Genomic DNA, 23,465 nt, shown 5'->3' with positions numbered 1-23,465 from the left:
CCCTTTCTCTTGCTCAGCAAGGCTTTGCTGTGGCTACTGTGAAAGGATATTTGTCGGCTTTATCAGCTTTCCTTTGTTTGCCGGATCAGCCGTCGCTGTTTAAGTCTCCTATTGTTCTTCATTTTATAAAGGGCCTTACAAACAAATTTCCTCCAACTCCCTTTATTATGCCTCAATGGGACTTGAACCTTGTCTTAACCTATCTCATGGGTTCTCCCTTCGAGCCCTTACACAAGTGTCCCCTGAGGCTCTTGTCTTTTAAGACGGTATTCCTCGTTGCAATCACCTCGGCAAGGAGGGTAAGTGAGCTTCAAGCTCTAAGTTTGAAACCCCCATTCTTGACCATTCATGCTGAACGAATGGTACTCAGGACCAGGGCTGCGTTTTTGCCTAAGGTGGTAACTCCCTTCCATCTGGGGCAGTTCATTACCCTTCCTTCCTTTTATCCTCCCCCACACCCTTCCAAGGAGGAGGAGAGGCTTCACCGCTTGGACCCTAAGAGGGCGGTGAGCTTTTAACTGGACAGGACAAAAGACTACAGGATTGATGACCAGCTCTTTGTGGTCTTTGCTGGCTGCAGAAAGGGTCGTGCGGTGCACAAGCGCACCCTTTCCAGATGGATTGTACTATGCATCAAGATCTGCTACTCTCTAGCTGGTAAGGAGCCTCCGGAGGGTTTGAGGGCTCACTCTACCAGGGCAAAGTCTTCTACATCTGCCTACATCTGGAACAGGGGTGTTCCTGTGGAGGACATTTGTAGGGCGGCAACTTGGGCCTCCCTCCACACCTTCGCCAAACATTATTGCTTGGACACCGAGGTGAGGAGGGACGGACATTTTGCTTGTTCCGTCCTTCAGGATTTTCTGGTATAGGGGGATGGACACCCTCCTCCGGGAGTGGGGACTGCTGTGGAATCTATTCACAAGGTGAGGAATCCACTGGCAGATGTATCCATCAGAAGAACAAGTTACTTACCTTCGGTAACGCTTTTTCTGGTGGATACTGTATCTGCCTGTGGATTCCTCACTGACCCACCCGCCTCCCCGTTGTCCATCCTTCTATACCGGTATTTCTATGCCTGTAATTCTGTTGATGGGTTTTCAAATGTGTTTATCACTGTCAAAGGCATTATGTTATTTCTTGTGCTTTGTTGTTTATTTTCCACACTGAGTGTGTTGATATGCATATTGTGTACTGTGTATACTGTGTATATATTGCTGTCAGTCCGTCCGTGTGCCTCGAAGGCACGGAAAAAAGGGGCGGAACTGACGTCATCACGCCGACGAGGTCTTCTTATGGAGCCGGTGACGTCAGCGGAGTCGCGAGCGGAGCCGTGTCTCTGTGACGTCATCTTCGACCCCATCGGCGTGGACTGCTACAAAAGTTTCCAAATGTTGCTGGCGCAAGGGATATTCACAAGGTGAGGAATCCACAGGCAGATACTGTATCCACCAGAAAAAGCGTTACCGAAGGTTAACTAACTTGTTCTTCTGAAGCTCAAGGACGGTGTCTCTAAGGAAGCGGACTTCCATCTGCAGGGTATCCATGGTGTGTTCAGTGGTGGTTACTCTCTCTGAGACTTTCCCAAGATTGCATCTTAGCAGCTTAACCTCTATGGCCAGGGAGTCTATTCTGTGCACCATATCGTATCTGGTGGTTTGTATTGCGGCTACCACGTCTGGTAATGAGGGGGCAGCCGTGCCCTCCGTGACCTCCCCACTACCACTTGCCATGGTGATCTTCTGAGGACCGGGGCCCTGGGGCAGAGGTGTGGCGTAGTTCAAGATTTGTTGGTTTGCGCCACTTGGCCTCCCCTGTCCTTTACCATTATGGCATGTCACCCAAAGAGCAGGCCAGGAAGCCTCCAACAGTCAAAGCGGGACAACTGACCTTCTCTGGTGATCGGGGCCTTCTCCCTGCAGCTCCCATCTTCCTGTCAACAGCCAGTCCCTAGGTCAGCTCCTCTGCAGGCACCAGCCGCTCCCCAGACTCTGCCAGGCCAGGGCCTCCAAGTAAGTCTGTGCTGGGCCGTTTGTAAAACCATCGATCCAAGGCCCTACAGGTGATATGCATGTCCACTAGCATTGGGCCATAGAAGCTAGACCCACTGTCGATTCCATGGCTATCTTTCCCAGTGGTGGCCGGGGCATATTGCGTGGAGATCATGTTTTTGGGATCTCAGTATGGCGTATTACCCCCGAATCGGGCATTCCAGAGGCTCCGCAGTTGCCTTGGGTCACTGCTCAGCAGTTTGCGGTCAATTCGGGCCTGCCAGCCAGCCTGGTCAGCCCAGACTTCCCCCATCGAGGCATCCCGCCATCTGCTTCTCTGCCCCAGAAGGTTCCACACGAGCCTGCAGTCATCCTCTCGTCTCATCTCGGTGTCTCCATCCGGTCGGCCCTAGTGCTCCGCCCTGACTCAACCAACCAATACTTCGTCAGTCAGCAGCAGTGGGACTGGAACCCTTCACAGGATTGACCGCTGCTCGGCAGTCAGGGCTGTGCTCACCTCGAAAGGGCACTTTTTCGGCCCGTCAAGGCCTCCAAGGTGGCGCCACAGCCATTCTGGGACTCCCTTTGCACCTCGGGCGGTCGCCACCAGTAAGCTCCCAGGCAAATCTCAGCAATCTCCGGGGCCCTCTCTGTTGCGTCCGAGGGAGAATGCCGCTCGGTATCCCCAGATAATGATAGATTCGAAGTTTGTCAGCGGAAGACCAGCCAGACGCGTCTACACCTCTATCTTGTTAGGCCACGCCCCTGTGCTTGTCGACTTGCTGCATTTCATTTGTTAACAGAGCAGGGCAGATCGTGTGATTTCAGAATCACCTGAAAGCACACGTCGTGTTTGTAGACTTGCTGGATTTATTTTGTTAATAGAGTGACACTGCAGGCCAGGGCCGATTCTAGGGCGATGCGACCAGTGCCACTGCACCGGGTGCTGACTTCGGGTGGGGGCACCGTGTTTGCAGGTATATTATTGTTTTAAAAGCACATGTTGAGACGTTCCTTGCCTCCAGCAATTTTCAGGCAATAATAAATTTGTCAAAATAACGCTGGTGATTAATGTTCTGCCTGCAGAGAGATTGGAGTTTTCGCAAGTGGAAGGTTTAAGGTAGTGCACAGGGTTAATATGCCTGCTGCACAGACCTTGTGCCATGCAGATTAAAAAGTGCATAGTGTCAGAGAGGTAATTTTGTTGCTTGCAGTTTATAAGTTAAATTCCTGATATAGAACAGTTAACTATTAACTGTCATCAAAGAACTTCGTGCATACTGCAAGGTGTAGATTAGAGCGTTATGATTTTTTCCCAGCCATTCATTATCCTAATGTTGCAAAAAGGGTTCCTTTGGGTAGAAGCGATTCTTATTAAAGAGAACCCCCAACCGTGGTGTTACATTTTAAATTCTGGATTTGTGCTTCTCCAGACAAAGCACTCTTAAACTATACTGCCTACCAGTATGGATGACATGTCACTCATACACCTTACAGTCCTCAGTCTTATGTAACATTTCTTATATACTGATTTACATGGCTATGATTGATCATTTAATGTGTGTGCAATGTAAAGTGCTCTGACACCCTACACTGGTATGAGTGGCGCTATAAAACTAATTAAATGCATGTCAGAGAGAGTGGTAATGGAAACTGGAGGGGCACTGTTAAAGGGTGGTAGTGAGGGAATCATTGGCAGAGGTGGTCATTGGGCGGCGCCAACAGACATTGTCGCACAGGGTGCCACCAGTGCAAGAGCACTAACACTTTCAGGCAGCTCCTTTTTCACCTCAGTGTCAGTCATTACTCATTTTGAAGCCTGCGTGTATTTTCTACTCAATCTTGCTCAATGATGCACTGTTTCTCTTTACGGCTCCCTTTTCTGCCACGTGCTCCGGCCTGCATGCTCCTCTTCTCACTGAATAAATGGAGGGTTACAGGCAGCCCCACTGCCATATATAGAATGCCGCTGCCCAGTGTAGCTCAAGCCTCTGTCTCCTTCCCTCAAGTCTTTGCTGCTCTCATTCACACCTGGCGGCGGAATGAGCCTTCCATCTAAAAGTCAGTTTTCTAATATCTCTTTTCTTCCACTGACCTCGGGGGCCTGTCGGAACTCCAATGCACACACTACATCAGGGCAGCTCACGTTTTGCTTTTCCTACTTCTTGTAGGGCTTGCCTCCGAAGGCAAGTTTCAGCTGTGTTGTTGTATACAGTAATGTAATACCTCTGGTACAGGTCACGTGGAACTCGGAGGCCTTTGTTCTGCAGAGTCCTAATACAGTGAGGCTGCCCGGAGCTCACGCAGTGGGCCACCTAAAAGGGCGGCCACCTTAGTGCCACTTAGGAACACCGCCACCCCTCTAGTGGAGGGGACCCCATGGAAGAGTCCCCCAGCCCGGCGCGCCGGCAGCATCACTTACGGCATGCAGAGGGTAGGGGCGAGGTATTTATACCTGCCCCAGCCCATCTGGCACCCTCTTTGGCGCTGTACACGCCATCTGCAGGTCGTCTCCTGGTTCTGCATTGCGTCGTGTTTTGGTAGGAGACAGAGTTGGGGTTTTTGCTCTGAGTCTGGGCCATTTCGGGTAGCTGAGCTCCTCTCGCCTCCTTACACAGTCTTTTTGGGCTAGATGCCCCTACTCCCCCAGGTATTCCAATTCTGCGCTTACTGGGTACGGGCCGTACCGCCATTGTTGGGGTGACATAGGGCTGGGCGTGGTACGACCCGTACCCATGCCTTTGGGACGTGGGTACGGGCCGTACCGCCATTGTTGGGGTGCCGTAGGGGTACGGCCCATACCCACGCCTTAAGAGAGTGGGTACGGGTCGTACCACGCCCACCCCTACGTCACTCCAACAATGGCAGTACGGCCCGTACCCATGCCTTTGGGACGTGGGTACGGGCCGTACCGCCATTGTTGGGGTGACGTAGGGGTGGGCGTGGTACGACCCATACCCACGCTCTTAAGGCGTGGGTACATTGCGTACCACAATTGTTGTGTTGCCAGTTCGCGTCCATGTCGACTTCCGTTGTGGCAGACGCAGGCCTTGGTGGAGACGCCCCCGCCCTCCGAAGTGACCAGGCCCTGGGGGTGAGGTATGTACAGGGCATGTATGATTTTTAACTTGGGTGGGGGTTATGTTTCCTGCCCCTGCCCCCCCCGTTGCCCCTGGGTGTTGTTCTGACCTTCTGCGGCATCTGCGTCGGTTCCTGTACACCAGGTGGACTGCTATGAGGGCCGGGATGACACGTAGGTTGGGGTCCATGGCTGTCCGTCGCGTACAGGTGCTCCTTCTGCGCATTGTCCTGATTTCCCGGCAGTTTTTGGCTGCCGTAAAATATAATCCATGCGGAGTGACGTGGGCACGGATCGTACTTGCTGGTTCGTGAAACGCTGCCTGACTCCGTCCGGACGTCACGTCCGCGGTGTCCCGGTGTGTGTTTTGTCGGTCGGTGGTTTTTGCGATTCGTACGGAAATGGTGTTTCTGTACGAATCGTACTTGCATGTTTGTAAGGTATTTTTCCCGGGTACGAGTCGGACGGAGAAAACGCTCCGTCCGACGATTCGTACCCGGTTTTTCCAGGATCGGAATCGGCCCCTAAATGGAAATAATATCTTACCTATAAATGTACTACCAAGTTTTACTACAAAGTCTTTGATAGCTGTTATTTTCTTACCGATCTTCTCCCAAACACCTTCAACCTCCAGTGGTACAATTTTGTCATGCAATTCTGTTATATTCTTAATATAAATTTTCAAATCTTTACTTTAGTCGGGAATGTAAGTACAACAATGTTGAACTTTCAGCATTCCACAGACTCCACCCTCTTTTGCCAATAAAATATCAAGGGCAAGTCGATTTTTCATTACCATGGCACGCATGGCAACCATTTCAGTATTTACCAATAAGAATCCTCCAGCCGTGCTTGTTGACAAGCGATCCAGTACTGTTGAAAGTTTTCTAATTTTGTTTGCATTCAGAGATATTCCCACTGCGGGTATCAGTGCTCCAAAAATGTCACCTACGATTTCAGCCCAAGATTCTCTTTTACTTCGCGCTAAATGATTACCTAAGCTATGTACACCATCTTCTCCTCTATCCATGTGAAAAATCCTTGGAAAAACCAGGCCAACATAACATGTGCCATACCAATGGTCTGGCAAACGATAATATGCCCTGTTCCCACAAATGAAATACAGTCCTGGAAAGACTGGATCTCTTCCACCTTTAAATCCCCATCCTCCCATGATCCGGTTTGTATCATGGAATTCAATATTCCCTAGAAAATAATTGTCATATGCCGTCTGATTCCTTCTTATACACAGTTTCCCTTTCTGAGGCCAATCTAAAGCCATAGTCGGACTCGATTCTCCTCTTAAATGTTTCTCTATTTCTACATCCCAAACCGTTTTCTCCACTTTCCCTTCTGAAACCTTCCTTTGCATTTTCAATCTCCTTTCTTCAACCATATCCAAAAATGTCTTCTCCTCTTTCTTTAAACTGCAAGTCAAGTTATTTCTAAATATATATTCTAACGTTAGTTCATTTGTCTCTAAGAAAAATTCACCTAATACCTTTGCAGGTTTTACTTTGTTTAGCTTGTTAATTGACGGTACTTGTGAAAATATAGTATCTACATCTGAAAAATAATACTCTAATTTACCTGTTTGATAAAACAAAATAGCTATTACACTACATGTTATTCCATATGTTACAGGGAGGTGATGATAAGTCACTCCTTCAGATACAGATGCAGGTAATTGCATACAAACGTAGCAATCCCTTACGTCCATAGTTTTTACATATTCATACAACAACTTTGAAAATACATTGTTAGAGAAATCTGTTATTGACCTGTCTTTATGTAAATAGTTTTTATCTATTCTAGTTGGAACTACCTTTTGAACCTTCCCTATTTTAGTTATGTTATCACTATGTCCTTCTAATGTATCAACAGTAACTTTAAATGAAATTATTAGAGCAAGAATACTCCAAAGAAGCATTAATAATCCTGTACAACAACAACACATTTTGCACCATCTTCTAAGGAAGGTACATCTACTTTTGCTACCTTCTATGTTAGCCATCTTTCTAAAATGAGCCATGTCTTTTGACTTAGCCTCTTCCACTTCACAACTAGTTTCTAACCCAAGGCTTCTAAGCACCTACGTGATTCTACCAGTTTTTGTCTTTTTTCAGTATTTTATTGTCTTTCCATTCGTAATTTCTTATCTCATTCAGTTTGGCATCTCATCATCTTTCACCTTCCCTTCGTTTTCAACATACAGGTTGTCCTGAACATCCGCTTCTTCTCCAATATCGGACGAGATAACTCTCAGGATTTCCGATTCTTCGTCTTCCTCAACCACTTCCGGTACAACCACCTCTGGATTTCCTTGGCTGTCCGCCTCTTCCTTCACTTCAGGCAGGGCCACATATGTCCATTCCGGTGATTTATACTTCTGGTTAGGTTTTCTTGTTCTTTTGCTTTCTTTGACTACTGTCTGTTCTTCCTCTTTCGATTTCTCCTGACTCGTTACTTCATTCACCTGTTCAGCTCTTGGCGAATTTACACGTGTCAGCCGATATCTCAGTCTCTTTATTTTGTTTGGCCACACTTAATCTTTGGCCGCTCTTTTCAGTTTACTCCCTTTATCATTCTTTTCAGTTCTCCAAGCTCTCTTTCTCAGAACTCGGCCTTCTGGTATTTCATCCTCGCTTTCCTCAGACTCTGCTTCAACTTGCTTTTTACCTTCAACGGATTCTTTCTCCACCTCTTTTGTTTTCCCTACTTCTGTCCCTCCTCGAATCTCCATCACACAATCTTCCTCCTGACTACTTGTCCCTGCTTCTAACTGGATGTTGGAGTTCCCTACACCCCCTCGGGGGTCTTCCGCAATAATCTTTCCCTCTCTCTCTGTATCTGGCACCTGTCCATCTAAAGGTGTTGTTTCAGGTGGAATTTCTCTCAATCTTTCATCTGGCACTTCCTTCTCACAGGTTTCTTGTATTGTCTCTCCACTGTCCTTTTCTTTGTTCTTCCTTTGTTCTCTCTTGGATGAATGGGCTCTTTGTTCTGTTTCTGAGTCTGAACTGGATTCAGAAATCTGCAATCTTTTCCTCAGGGAGTTACTTCTGGGGACCAAAGTTAACCTTGGCTCTGTCTCCCCCTTTCAGAGTTTTCTCCTTCCTTATCCTTTGGCTCTCCGTCATCTGACTCAGTACTGGATTCTGACTCATCAAAATACTCTTTCTCTTTATAATCCACTGGATTTGGAATTCTCAAGGTATGACTTGCATGGATCCAGTTCTTCAATCCAGCACACTTCACAGCTGTTGTCGTAGTCAAGATGACTTGCCTTGGTTTTCCCCACCTCGGAACCAAACAGTTTCTTCTTCTGTGTACTTTTATCCTTACCCAGTCCCCTGGGCTCAGATCGGTAAACAGACATAATATCGAATTCAAAATATCGATAGGACAGAATATCGAGTTTTTAATATAGAATGGACAGAATATCGAATTGCCAAAATATAGTGGTGAAGAATATCGAAAATCATGTAAGAAATAAAATATCGATTTAAATAATATAGAAGTAAGTAATATCGACAGTCATAATATAGTTGTTAAAAATATCGAATTTTTTTATAGTGTTTTAAGTGTTAGTATATGTGTTAAAAGTATGTATACATTTTGAAATGTATGTTTGAATATTTTTAAAGTAATGAATTTTATGTTATTTAATTTTTGTGTAATTTAATTCCGTAGCGGGTTGTGGGTTTATAGGGGATTAGGGTGGGAAGTAATTTAATTATAGTACATTAAATAATAATTTTTAGGAATTATTAATTATTTGTAATTTAATTTTGCGTTTTACTTCTGAAGCGGGTTGTGGGTTTATAGGGGAATAGGGTGGGAAGTAATTTAATTGTTATTAGGTAATTATTAATTGGTATTGAAAATTAATTGGTTGTTGATTAATTATTAATTGGTAAATAATTAGCATTAATTGTTTTTTGTATTTTTATTTGGTATTAATAATGTATTTATTTTTAATAAAATATTAAATTATTATTTTCTCTACTATTGCAATCACTGGAGTGGGAATAGTAAGTTTTACCCCTACGCTATCCAACGCTTTCCTTACTATTGCACTCACTGGAGTGGGATTAATAATTTTTACCCCTACGGTATCCAACGCTTACCCTAGAGTTGCACTCACTGGAGTGGGAATAGTAAATTTTACCCTCCCGCTATCCAACACTTTCCCTACTGTTGCACTCTCTGGAGTGGGGATAGTAATTTTTACCCCTACGCTATCCAACGCTTTCCCTACTGTTGCACTCTTTGGAGTGGGAATAGTAATTTTTACCCCTACACTATCCAACGCTTTCCCTACTGTTGCACTCTTTGGAGTGAGAATAGTAATTTTTACCCTCCCGCTATCCAATGCTTTCCCTACTGTTGCACTCTCTGGAGTGGGAATAGTAATTTTTACCCCTACGCTATCCAACGCTTACCCTACAGTTGCACTCACTGGAGTGGGAATAGTAATTTTTACCCCTACGCTATCCAACGCTTTCCCTACTGTTGCACTCTTTGGAGTTGGAATAGTCATTTTTACCCATACGCTATCCAACGCTTTCCCTACTGTTCCACTCTCTGGAGTGGGAATAGTAATTTTTACCTCTACGCTATCCAACGCTTTCCCTACTGTTGCACTCTTTGGAGTGGGAATAGTAATTTTTACCCCTACGCCATCTGACGTTTTCCCTACTGTTGCACTCACTGAAGTGGGAATAGTAAATTTTGCCCTCCCGCTATCCAACGCTTTCCCTACTGTTGCACTCTCTGAAGTGGGAATAGTAATTTTTACCCCTACGCTATCCAACGCTTTCTCTACTGTTGCACTCTCTGGAGTGGAAATAGTAATTTTTAGCCTTACTCTATCCAATGCTTTCCCTACTGTTGCACTCTTTGGAGTGGGAATAGTAATTTTTACCCCTACGCTATCCAATGCTTTCCCTACTGTTGAACTCATTGGAGTGGGAATAGTAAATTTTACCCTCCCGCTATCCAATGCTTTCCCTACTGTTGCACTCTCTGGAGTGTGAATATTAATTTTTACCCCTACGCTATCCAATGCTTTCCCTATTATTACACTGTCTGGAGTGGGAATACTAATTTTTACCCTCCCGCTATCCAACGCTTTCCCTACTGTTGCACTCTCTGTAGTGGGAATAGTAATCTTTACCGTCCCGCTATCGTTTTCTCTACTATTGCACTTACTGGAGTGGTAATAGTAAATTTTACCCGCCCGCTATCCTACGCAAAAAATATCGCTTTTTTAAAATAAATATTACGTTAATATATATGTATTATTATTTGTTTTTTATTTACATTAATTATTTATTAATTTTAAAGTAATTTAAGTATTTTTAAGTATGTTTCAGTGAATTATATGTTTTATTTCATTAATTTACATTAATTTTAAGACATTTAAAAAAATTCGATATTGTGACTAACTATATTTTTAACAACGATATTTAGGATTCTATATTTTTGTACTTACCTGTTTGGAGATAGGGCTTCGATATTTTGGCATTCTATATTTTTCCTATGATATTTTGGCAATTCGATATTCCTCTTCTTGATATTTCGTCAGTGATCCCTCAGATCATGAGCTGGCTTCTTTTCAAGAGTGGTGGCATCCGCTCCAACCTGATGAAACACAGAATGAACTGCGTCAGCCAGGCTTTTACAGTATTCCAATACCATGTCATCAGTTATTGTCATCAGCTTGTTGACTGGTATAAATACATGTCTCATTGCGCGTCCCATGAGGATCTCATGTAGACTCAAACCAGTAGTTCTGTCTGGTATTCATCTAATAGTCATGAGTACTAGAGGCAAGACATCGGGCCATTTCATACCTGTGGCTAAACACATTTTCCCTATTCTGTTTTTGATAGTACCATTCATTTGTTCTACTACACCAGAAGCCTCTGGTCGGTAGGCAAAATGGAGTTTTTGTCGTACATTCAATGCTTCACAAATCAGTTTTATGATCTCATTATGAAAATGTCCTCCTCTGTCTGATTCAATTGTTACTCGGAACCCAAATCTAGGTATAAATTCCCTCAACAATAATTTTGCCACTGTCATTCCATCATTTCTTCTTGTTGGGAACGCTTCTACCCATCTAGAGAATAGGCATACCATTACCAAAACATACCTCAATCTGTTACAAGGAGGCATCTCAATGAAATCTACTTCCATTCTGGTAAAAGGCCCTATCTCTCGGCCTATTGTTCCTAGACTCACCTTCCTGGGTTATATTGCTGACAAATTAGACATCTTTGACAAATACTTTCTGCCACAAGCCTGAACTTGGCAACCAAGTTTTTTTAAAGGATCGAATCATGGCATCTCTCCCTATATGTCCCTGTCCATAATACATCCGTGCCATGGCAGACATCATGCTATCAGGCATTACTGGTCTTCCATCTTGATAGACCCACACATGATCTTTCTCTCTTGGTGCACATCCTGCTTTTACCCCCTGTTTTACTTCTTCCTCTCCTGCTTCTTCCTGCAATTGTCTTACCTCATCCCAGGTTCCCACAGTGTTAGTAAACATTGGGAAACACAAAACCAATTCTTTTTCCTTTGCCCGATTGATTGAATTTTGATTTCGTGCACAATACTGTGCCATGTCATTGGCAAACTTGTTTCCAGTGGCAATGTAATCACCACTGCGGCTATGAGCAGCACATTTTACCACACCCAATTGCCTGGGCAGCTGTATTGCCTCAAGCAATCTTCCAACCACTTCAGCATTCTTAATGGGAGTCCCACTTGAGGTCAGGAAACCTCTTTGCAGCCAAATTTGGCCGAAATCATGGACCACCCCGTAGTCATACTGGCTATCGGTTATCACAGTCACTCTCACACTTTTCCCAATCTTACATGCTCAGGTCAGGGCGATAAGTTCAGCTACTTGAGCCGACCTTACTCCTTTCAAATATGATGCTTCCATCACTGCTGCAACTGTACATACTGCATATGCTGCACTTAGCACTCCATCATCTGTTCACAAACAGGATCCATCAACAAACATGACATAATCACTTTCTGGTAAAGGGTCATCTTTTATGTCAGGCCTTGGTTCTGTACAAAAATCAAGTACATCCAAACAATCATGATCTGCTTCATCTCTTACCTCCACATGCTCCACATCAGGCAACAATGTTGAAGGATTCACATTCACGCATCTCACAAGACTCACATTTGTTGCACCCAACGTGACCTTTTCATACTTAGTCAGTCAGCTGTGCGTCATATACTGAGTACGACTCCTTGTTAAAAGAATCGCCACATCATGAGGCACAAACACTTTCACAGGATACCCCATCACAATTCCATCACTCTGTTCCAAACTTCGACATGTAGCAGCTACTGCTTTCAGACACCCAGGAAGGGCTACAGCTATTGGGTCCAACATGGATGAAAAATACGCAATTGGTTTCCTCAGTTTTCCATGCTTCTGTACAAGAACAGAAAGTGCACATCCATTTCTCTCACTGCAATACAACTCAAACTCCTTATCATAGTCAGGCATACCCAATGCAGGCGCTTCACACAATCCTTCTCTCAATTTCTTGAATGCTGCCAACTCCTCTTTGTTCAAATCAATTGGATCTCTCACATCACTTCTTGTCAGTCGTACCAAAGGTTTGGCAATCAAGGAAAAATTTCCTATCCATTGACGACAATATCCAACCATTCCCAGAAACATTCTCACTTCTCTTTGGGTTATTAGTGGACTCATTCTTTTTATGATCCTGATTCTGTCTATGGTTATTTTGCTGTGTCCTTTCTCAATGCTGTGTCCCAAATATTGGACTTCTCTTTTACAAAATTGTAATTTTGATGGTGACACTTTTAGCCCTCCATCTGCCAAATGATTTAACAAAGCTACCGTGTCTACCTCACAAGCTTCACGAGGTTTCGATGCCACAAGTAAGTCATCGATATACTGGACTAGTACTGAATTTTCAGGCATTTCCAGACTCTCCAAAGACTTCTTCAATAGCTGATTAAATATTGAGGGGCTTTCTGTATACCCCTGTGGAATTCGGCACCATGCCAAAATACGCTCACCGAAACGAAATGCAAAAATCTGCTGGCTATCATGGTGCAATGGGATGGAAAAGAATGCATGGCACAAATCAATCACTGTGTACCATTCTGCATCATGAGGAATCTGATATAAAATCACAGATGGATTCGGTACAATGGGACAACATGGTACAACAATTTTGTTTATCTTTCTCAGATCTTGCACTATTCTGAATTTCCCACTAGGCTTTTTCAGTCCCATTATCGGTGAATTACATGGGCTACTCATTATTTCTCTCAATATTCCTTGCCTTATTATTTTCTCAATCACAGGAGTAACTCCTTCGATTATTTCAGGAGTCAATTTATATTGTGGGACATTCGGATAACTTACTCCTTCTTTTACAGTTATCTTTACTGGATCTATATTCCTCATCAATCCTACATCTTCTCCTGTGAAGTCCCAAACTTCTGCTTTTACTGATTGTTTCAATTCTTTTGGTAGTTCGTCAGGGTTGAATACAGCATATGTTCCTGTAACCTCTTTTTCTCTATTTGCTAATGTCATCTTGTATAGCACATCTTCATCAGGTGTTTCAAAGGCTATTCCATCTGGAGTACAAAATATAGTGCAATTCATCTTGCACAATAAATCCTTACCTAACAAGTTCACAGGACTAGTGTCACACACTACAAATCTGTGCATTTCAGAAAATTTCCCTATACTAACTTTAACTGGTTCTGTAAGGTAAGTTTTAATCTGTCTGTTGGAGACCCCAACTACTTGGATCGTTTCATCCGAGAGAGGAAGATTCTTAACATCAGCTGATCTAACAGTTGATCGAGTAGCACCAGTATCAACTAGGAAAGTAATATTTTCATTATTAACCTTTCCATCTACAAATGGGCCTGTCTGGTCTACTTCTAGAGTTGCGCCAAGTGCGCACTCTTCTTCCTCCCTTCGGCACCGTCAGTAACCTTCTTCTGAATCACTTTCATCGCGTTTCAGCCAATACTGCGAAGCAGCGCTAGCGCATTGTGGTTTATTTACCTGTTCTTCTTTGTAGAATCCATTCTCCTTACTATACTTCTGGCAATTTTTGTTCTGTGAAAAAGGTGGTTTTGGTACCTGATTCTGTTGTGTTACACCCTGCTGCTGTCGTTGCTGTTGACCACTCACCTCATTCTGCACCTGTGGATTCAATGATGCATTTTCATCGTTAGTACATGGAGGAAATTTACACTCGGATTTCCAATGCCCTAGCCTACCGCAATTATGACACGGACATTTCTTTTTAGCTTCCTCAATTTTCCCTTTATTTTTCCCAGGATTAAATTTCGGCTTGGACCCTGCTTGTTCCACTAATTGTGCTTCTTGTCTCTCTGCTACTTTTACCTGTGCCCACATTGCCTTCTCTTTTAGTTTCCGCTGTTTTGCTTCAATTTCATCACTGAAATATTTAGCATGTCTCAATACTTTGTCTATTTTCTTGTTTTGCCAATCTACCGTATGCTGTTTTATCATTTCACTAATTTCTGGACGAAGACCATATACAAACCTGTATACGAAACGACTCAAATCCTTCTCACTCAAATTCTCATCTCCACTGAATTGTTTAAATGCTAAAATTAACCTCTCATAATAGGCATGTACTGATTCTTTGCTATCCTGATGTGTTCTGTCAATTTTTACCCAATCTGTCTCCTTAGGGGGTACTATGTTCTTCAAAAATGCCATAACCTGTTTGTATTTCTTCATCACCTCAGGGTCTGGAGCTCCTGTCTTAGGGTCCCTTGGGTATTCCTGGGTTGGCCAATCTATTACTATTTTGCATTATGTCCATAAATCAGCTGGTACAATTATGTCAAACAGGCTATTCAAATCAATCCACAATACTTTGGATAATTTCACAAATCTGTCTACCTGTCTATACCACTCAGTGGGCTTTTCACGCAGTCGGGGGAAGTCATTCGTAAATGACAAAATATCCTGTCTAGTCCATGGGACATGAACATATCCTCCTCCTGGAATCTCTCTCATAGGGTCCGCACCGTACCTACGGGGGTGGGGGTCCGCACCGTACCTACGGGGGTGGGGATACGCTCCATACCTACGGGGGTGGGGGTCCGCACCGTACCTATGGGGGTGGGGGTACGCTCCGTACCTACGCGCTGGGGGTCCGCACCGTACCTACGGGGGTGGGGGTCCTTTTCGTCGTGCATCGCAGCGTACTTAGCTTTTCCGGCACTTTTTGGGTCCCGTAAAAATATTTTGGCGAAGTGCTGTGGGTACGAAACGTACTTGCTGATCCGTAAAACGCTGCCTGACTCCGTGAGAATGTCGCGTACGCGGTGTCCCGGATCCGATTTGTGGTTATGTTTTAGCCGGTCGGTGTTTTTTACGATTCGTACGGAAATGGTGTTTCTGTACAAATTGTACTTGCGGGTTTGTAAGGTGTTTTTCCCGGGTACGAGTCGGACGGAGAAAACGCTTCGTCCGACGATTTGTACCTGGGTTTTACAGGATCGGAATTGGCACCATAGTTGGAGACCCAATGCTCCTGAGAAATAAACCCAGAGTTTCACAATTAACCGGAATGCTATTTCGTTCACGCACTTTCACACTAGAAAATGTAGCATATTCACACAGAATCCTGTCTTTCCCGAGAACAGCGAACAGTCTGTCGTACTATAGAATTATGACATACGTTAACAAAGCAGCGCTTACCTCTCCTTTGTCCTTCTAACAAGCTCAGAGAGTACCTATTACCTTTCCAGTGATAAGCGTTATCGGAATGCCAGTTGGATCCCTGGTACCTAAGACCAGAATTTCACAGATAACCTTCGCTATCATACATACTTCTCTCATACAGAAAATGTCTCTAATGGCAACACATGGCGATGTCACCGAATTGAACCCAGACAATGCTTCGTGCAACTTCAATCGTCACACGTTTTCTCCTGTGTACCTACAGGATAACAACAATTCCGTCTTTCCCGAGAAAAGCGCTTACCTCTGCTCTACTACGGAACCGTTACAAACTTCCGACTTCCTACATCCCAGAAGTCGTGCTAACGACATAAAACTCGACGCAACTCAACATAGAATGTTAGTACATAACCAGTATCAATAACCAATAATCAATAAGCTATTTACAAGCAATAATCACCAAACCAAGACAATAAAACCATCGTCTTGCTACCATAAAACTGATGCAGCGCAGAACGTCAAATTCCCCCTTCGGCACAGACCAACTACCTCGGCATCCAATTCACTCACATACATTCATTGGTGGGGCCCATAACACCAATATACTTACACTCGGTTGACCTGTTTTCTGAGGGAAAATACGTTTCACAACGCTGACATGAGAGGAATACCTTCGCCCTACCCTAAATATACTGACATTAAACCCGAGATATCCCTCCCATAAGGAGATGAATCATTTAGTTGTTTTACTTGGTTTTAATAATAATGCTCATCTATCTATTCATTACTTCCTTACCACATTTCTTTTATTCAAATAACTGACACAACACATTTGTCAATTAATCAAATACTCTTTATCTAAATTATTTTGCAAGGAAATTAGAAATCATCACCATCAGCATTTCAGAGCAATATATTTACCTTTTCTTGCTAAAGTCGTCCTCTAAGTCAATCAGTCAAAGAAGAATTTATTCAAAGTTTGGCCGCAATTCAGTCTCTCATAGATTCAGGATAACAGCTGTCCAGCAGTGTCACCGTCCTCTCCGTCAGCATAACGTCAGGAAATCGAGTTCGTCAAAGATGAGCGAGCCGGTCGTAGCGAATACTACCCTAATTCCCTACCTACTTTTATAATGAAAATACTAACAAATATGTATCAAGATTGGGTTTAGAGAACTCTGATTGGTCAATTTCGACTGGCAGTGAGCGGTTCTCAGGGTGTCGTAGTTGAAGTCATCAAACTTGCTTGTTCCGGCTTTTAAATTGGGCATTGTCTCTTAGGGGCATATGTATCAACTTCTCCATTTGCGATTCTCAAATAGCGATTTTTTGAGAATCGCTATTTGAGAATTGCAAAACGGGATGTATTTAAAAAATCGCACAAATTTTGCGATTTCTTAAAATTCCTTAATTGCGATTAGCAAATTGCGAAATCGCAATTAAGGAATACCTTCCCATTCATTCCTATGGGCCAGGAGGCCCATAGCAATGAATGGGAAGTCCTTCTCAATTTGCGAATCGCTATTTGCTAATCGTAAATTGAGAATATTTTCAAAGGTGCATGGGTGTCATGATGACACCCTGATGCACCCCTGAAATCAGCATGTGTGCACATATGGCGCACATACATGCCCTAAGGGCATGTATGTGCACCACATGGCACTTTGAAATATGCAAAAAAGTGCATATTTCAAAGAAATCGCAATTTACCACCAACTTGAAGTTGGTGGTAATTTGCGATTTCTTAAGGAGAAATCGCACAACTTGGGTGCGTGTTACATTGCATTTAAGAAATCGCAATTTGCGATTTCTTAAATGCTTACGCAAACTTAAGAAATCGCAAATTTAGCGATTCCTTAAGATTGCGAGGCTGAAATGCCTCATACATCTCCTTTTGCGATTTTGTAGTCGCAAACGCTGTTTTTTTGCGATTCGCAGCGTTTGCGAATACAAAATCCTTTGATACATATGCCCCTAAGTCTTGGATGAGTTCCCGGAATTACCTTGGAGGGTACATGTTCACCCGGGGTCAGGTCCAGGCCACTGTTGCTGGCGGTGACGCATGCGCACTTCACCCAGAACCTCGTGTTGTCAAGGCAGTCACATTTACTGTCCCGTTCAGCCATCTTGTATAGGCCGAAATGGTCAACTTAAGCAAAAGAAACACAAAAACTTAATTAAAAGATGGAAATGACTAATAAAATGTTATCCCCTTACTAATACCCATATGTGTGTGTATTTATCTAGCAGAAGCAACACTCAGAGCGGTTTAGACTCACTGAATAAAGCACAAATCACAAATACATCACTTAAAGCAACATATAACATATATTTTCTAATTTTCTACTATGCGTACGCAAGTTAATTTACAATTCATTTAGCCATGCAAGGTGCAATTCCCACGTATATTTCTTTTGTTAATAAGTTGGTGAGTTAACACTTCAAACATTAATAATATTACAATTAATTGATTATTCGGATTTATATAGACATGCAGAATGGGGTATACAAAATGTTGTACTACCCGCTCCAGCAGTATCATTAAAACAAATATAGGCAGCAGAATCTATGAAAGTAACATCTTTAGAAAAACCAGATTCTCCTGCTTCTGATTCTCATTCAGGGGCATATCATCAAGCCCCGAAGAGAAAATTATTGCCGCTTTAGCGTCCGTTTTCGGGCGGAAAGCGTCGATAATGTTATTGCCTAATCAGCAAGGTCACGCTATCGCGTGATCCTTGCATCATCGCCCTTTCCCCCAATGCCCATCTTTGCATCTCTAATGAGATGCAAAGTGGGCGTTCCTGCCCTGACATAACTGAAGAAATGTCGCTAAGCGACATTTCTCCAATTATCATCGGGCACGCTAACCTGCAGAGCGACAAGCAAAGTAGCGATAACCTCTGTTATCGCTACTTTCCTTACGCCTGCTTCAAGACTGACTTAGCCATGATATCCTATGTACGGTGGATATCATGGCTAAGTATGCCTTGCCCTATCAGCAAGCTTTCGCCAAACCTTGTGCGATTATCACTATATTTCCAGCGATAATCGCACAATTGGCAGCTTGCGCTCTGAATTTTATCGCTTTGGAGATAAGCGTTGCTGATAGCACGCTACCTCTGCGATAAAATTCAGAGTTGGCCGATGATAATTATCCTCGCGCTAAGAGCGCTGCGCGATAATTATCGCATAGCCTTGATGATATGCCCCTCAATTCTTTCATGTCCCCTCAGTGTATGTGTAAGTGTTGGAATGCTTTCACAGCTGTTTATGTTATGTAATGTTTTGTTATAGTATGCTATGCTATGCTATGTTATGCTGATTTGTAGAGCGCACTTTCACCCGGGAGAGTATCCTGGTGCTGATGATTATACATGGGTCATTGCCACTATCTTCATAGGTAGTGTTGCACAGTAGAAATGAACAGGTGAAGGCTGCTGCTCTGTCGCCCAAACAAGGTCCACACCTGGGATCGCTCTCCAGAAGATGTGTCCCTTCCCATTGGCCCTTTTGATTGTTCGATAATTGCTCATGTCTCTCAGTTAGAAGTGGTGGCACTGGAGCTGGAGGGAGGATCCATTTTTCCTTTTTGAGTTTTACAAAGCACGAACTAGACCAAAAGGTATCGGATGCCCTTACATGAGCACCAGTTACGTTACACAAGGACACATTCATTTTTTTAGGCATGGGGGGCTCATTTATGAGCCCCTGCTTCACTTTTGCGCCACCTGTGCGTCACTTTTTGTGACGCACCAGTGGCGTAAAACATGCGCCATGTCGCGCCATATTTATGAAGTGACTCATCTAGGTAGATGCGTCATTTCGTAAACCCCTGCGCTACATCATACCTGAGCCAGGTATAATGTATGAAGGGTGGGCGTACCCCCGCAAGAAAGGGTCGTAGGAGTGGCGCAGCGAAATCTATGAGATTTCGCTGCGCCACTACTAGGACGCCAATGCGTCAAAACCTTGCGCCTGCCTCATGGCAGGCGTTAGGGTGATGCAGGCCCTTTCACATGGGACTTGCCCCATGTGAAAGGAACATTGCTGGAGTTGCGTCAGGCTTCTGACATAACTCCAGCAGTGCGCCACTTTTTGCGCTGACAGATACGTCACTTATACTGACGTATCCATCCTTCCTTGCGACATGATGCGGCATATTATAAATATGACGCATCATTGATGTCGCAAGGAGGGCGCACTGAGAAGTGACGCATCGCTGCTTTCATGCAGCGATGCGTCACTTCTCATAAATGGGGCCCGGGGAGATTAAGGGATTTGCCCAGAATCACAGGATGTTGAGCGTCCCTGCCGAGACCCCAGCTCCGAGGTCGACAACTCTAGCCGTTAGGCCACATCCTCTCCTCGCTCATGTCACGCAATGTCCAGTTGTGGATATGTGGTTAGCGGCTTTGAGATTCTGACAGGAAGAAAATAAATAAAAATGTTCAATGAGGACTTGGAGCTCTTGGTGGAGGAGTGTGAGGCAAATAGTGAGCAACTTTTTGGAAAGAGGAGTCTGACTGGGCTGAAGGCACAAAGAGAAGAACTTGGATCTGGCAGAGCATGCAGTAGGGCCAGGCTGTTGGAACCCTTATCAGATCATTGAGGAGATAGGCAGAAAGGCGGCAGGGACTGCGCTGTAGGAACAAGGAGAAGCAGCCAGTAGGCGGAAGAAGTGTCCTGCACTGCTGGAACATTCCACAGAGCCACTCTCCATGTGGATGTAGGAGGCCATGTGAAGGCCCTGCTAGCTTAGGTTATCACTGCGGTCAGTCGAATTGATACAGCAGGAACACCAGCAGCAGGTTAGTGCTTGGATTCCAAACCCCCTTCAAACAACTAGCCAGGGTCTCTATCGTGGGAGCACTGGTTGGATTGTGCAGTACACGTCACCGTTACCTGAGAGAAGAGACCGGAAATAGTATGAAACACGTCTACGCCAGTGTAGATGGCCCAGTGGAATGCAGGCGCTGGGTACATCATACAGTGCACAGTCACGTGTCACAAGAGCCAGTAAACAGTGTGAAACCCAAATAACAGCCAGGGATGAGGTCCCGGTGAAAAGGTGACCTCTAAATATACAACATGAAGAAACTCCCCTTGACCTGTATTTATCCTACCTTGTATCATCACTACTATGGTCCAACGTCCAATTAATCTTTCAAAAGATTATTATTATTATTATATATAAATTCAGTTCATACATAAGTCATTTACAAAATTCAATGTGATCGTATATACATTCATGAAACTATAAGCATTTTTCAAAATAAATACGAATAAATCTCATATAAAGCATGGATATGAAACAGCAGTACGACAAAGCCCATCTTTCTAAATTCCATACATTCCAACAAACACACTGTCGGACCTACACACACCACAGCACTATAAAAACCAATGTGACCCCAGGTTGTGCACAATCTCCTTGTGCATGTAGTTCTTCATCTTTTATTCCAGCACTTTGGGTTGGCTTCCCATGGGTCTGGTCAGGCAGGTGACGCAAGTTTCGGTGGCCACTTTAATTTGGCTGCCACCTTCCTCAGGACTAAAAAACCACAAGTTCAGTTGATCAAACGTTATGGATGATGGGGCTAAACAAAGTATAATAACAATATATATTTTTTCATTTGTTTTGCCATAGAATAACTGATATACCCATGTTGCCATGCGCGGTCTTCCTAGCACAACGTAACAATTGTGTTTTGCTAAAAATTAGCAAATCTCTCCTGTAGTTAGTTCTGGCCCAAAGTAGTAATCAGCAAGAAATATCTGTTACCTCGAGCAGAATTAAGAAGATTCCGAAGGCCAGGCATACTCAGATGGGGAGAGGTCTCCACACGCTGCCAGGCAGTGTGTTCCAAGGCACCGTGCTCAACATATGGCTCATTAGCGTCTAGACTGCCTCAACCACTCTGGCATCTCTATGCTCGTAGCCACTCAGTGAGGCATTTTGTGTGCTGACTGGACTGCAAGGTATAAAGGGCAGCGGGGATCTCTGGAATTCAGAGCAGAATAGATGGCCTCATTTATGGCGAATTGGCTTAGGGCAGCCCCGCAAGTCTTCTTGCGGTGCTTCCCTGCGCCATTGTGAAAGGGCAGGAATGCACTGTATTTATGTCCTTTCCCCCTGTGCTGGCGCAAAATTTGCTGCCTAGTGCCAACTAGGGTGACCAACCGTCCGTAAATTTCACAGACTGTCCATAATTTGGATCTCACTTCCATTGTCCATGAAGATCCCTTTTACAGACGGCTTTTGTCCTTAATTTTGGGCATTGGAGGGAGCAGCACTGTTGCCCTGTGAGTAGCCTCACCTCCCTGATGGGGCCGCCTCGCACTCTTCCTCTGAGCACAAGAGCAGCCGCACCTCACCCATTGTTATTCTGTATGCCGGCTGATTGTCACATACAGAATGAGATTGGGCCAGTTTGGGCTCTTTCAGAATGTGATGAGCCTCCTCCTGCCTCGGTCTAGAGCAGGGCATTCTGGGGCTTATTTACAAGCCCCTTGTGCCACCAGTGAGTCACATTTTGCTGCCCCATATTTACACCGTGCGTGGCTTTTCCTGTACTTGTAAATACGCCCCCTTTACACGCAGCACTTTGCGTGAAAGGGGCATTCCCTGAGTGTTGCTGTGGGGTTTCCATGCAACACCCTTGAAACCTGACACATTTCCAGATTTATGAGAAATCGTAAACCTGGAACGCTACCAGGGGAAGCGTAGGGAGACGCAGCAACGAGAAATGTATTAATTTCTCCTAGTTTTTAACTCTTTATATGCGTGCTGCATTCTGCAGCCCACACAGAATGAGGAAATCCTCTCTTATGATTGTTTGTGTGCAGGAAGGTGTCCCTACCTGCACATACACAATAATTTAAAGAAATTACGTTTTGCAAGTTCTATGTGTGCTAATGTAGAACACATAGAAGTTGAAAAATGCCATTTCAGTTTGTCTATATGCAGAATGGGACACCTTCCTGCACAGAAACAATCATCCCCGTGATGCAGGCATCCTTGCACCATGGTGTAAGGGTGCATGCATCAGCACATAGGACAGCCAATTGTGCGCCAGCGCAGGGGAAAGCACAGGGATGCGACATATTATTGTAAAAATGATGCATCCCTGTGCTTTGAAAGCGCTGCAGCGTGGCGTAGCTGAAGGGCTTGCGTTGCCGCGCTGAGGCACTTTCTTGTAAATGAGGCCCTCTGTTTTTAGCCAGGATTTTTTTTTCTCACACTACACAAAGAAAAACGTTGCACCTCACCAGATGAAACAAATGTACAGAATCCAGTTCATGAAAAGAAGCCCGTGAAAGAACTTAAAAAGAAGAGGTTATAGTTCTATCACAGTCAAATCAATTTAGAACGGAAGCATTTTTATTATTATATACAACGAAGCCATAGTTGCTGCTTTTTTTTATTTTATACAACTAACAACCATTAACAAAGCCAACAGTCCTGGCTTGTTGTCGGCATAATGTATTATATATCTGGATGCAATAACATAAGTAGCAAAATAGCAATCGGGCAGCACATTATGCTTAGCACAGATTTTTAGCGTGCGTGTTTTAAGCCATGCCCTTAATTTATTCGGACACGTCCTTTGGGCATACCCCCCCCCCCCCACCCCCA

This window comes from Triturus cristatus, chromosome 12 (genome assembly GCF_964204655.1).
Source record: "Triturus cristatus chromosome 12, aTriCri1.1, whole genome shotgun sequence".
Lineage (NCBI taxonomy): Eukaryota > Metazoa > Chordata > Amphibia > Caudata > Salamandridae > Triturus > Triturus cristatus.
The sequence above is the reverse complement of the archived record's forward strand: the minus strand, read 5'-3'. Positions refer to the sequence as shown.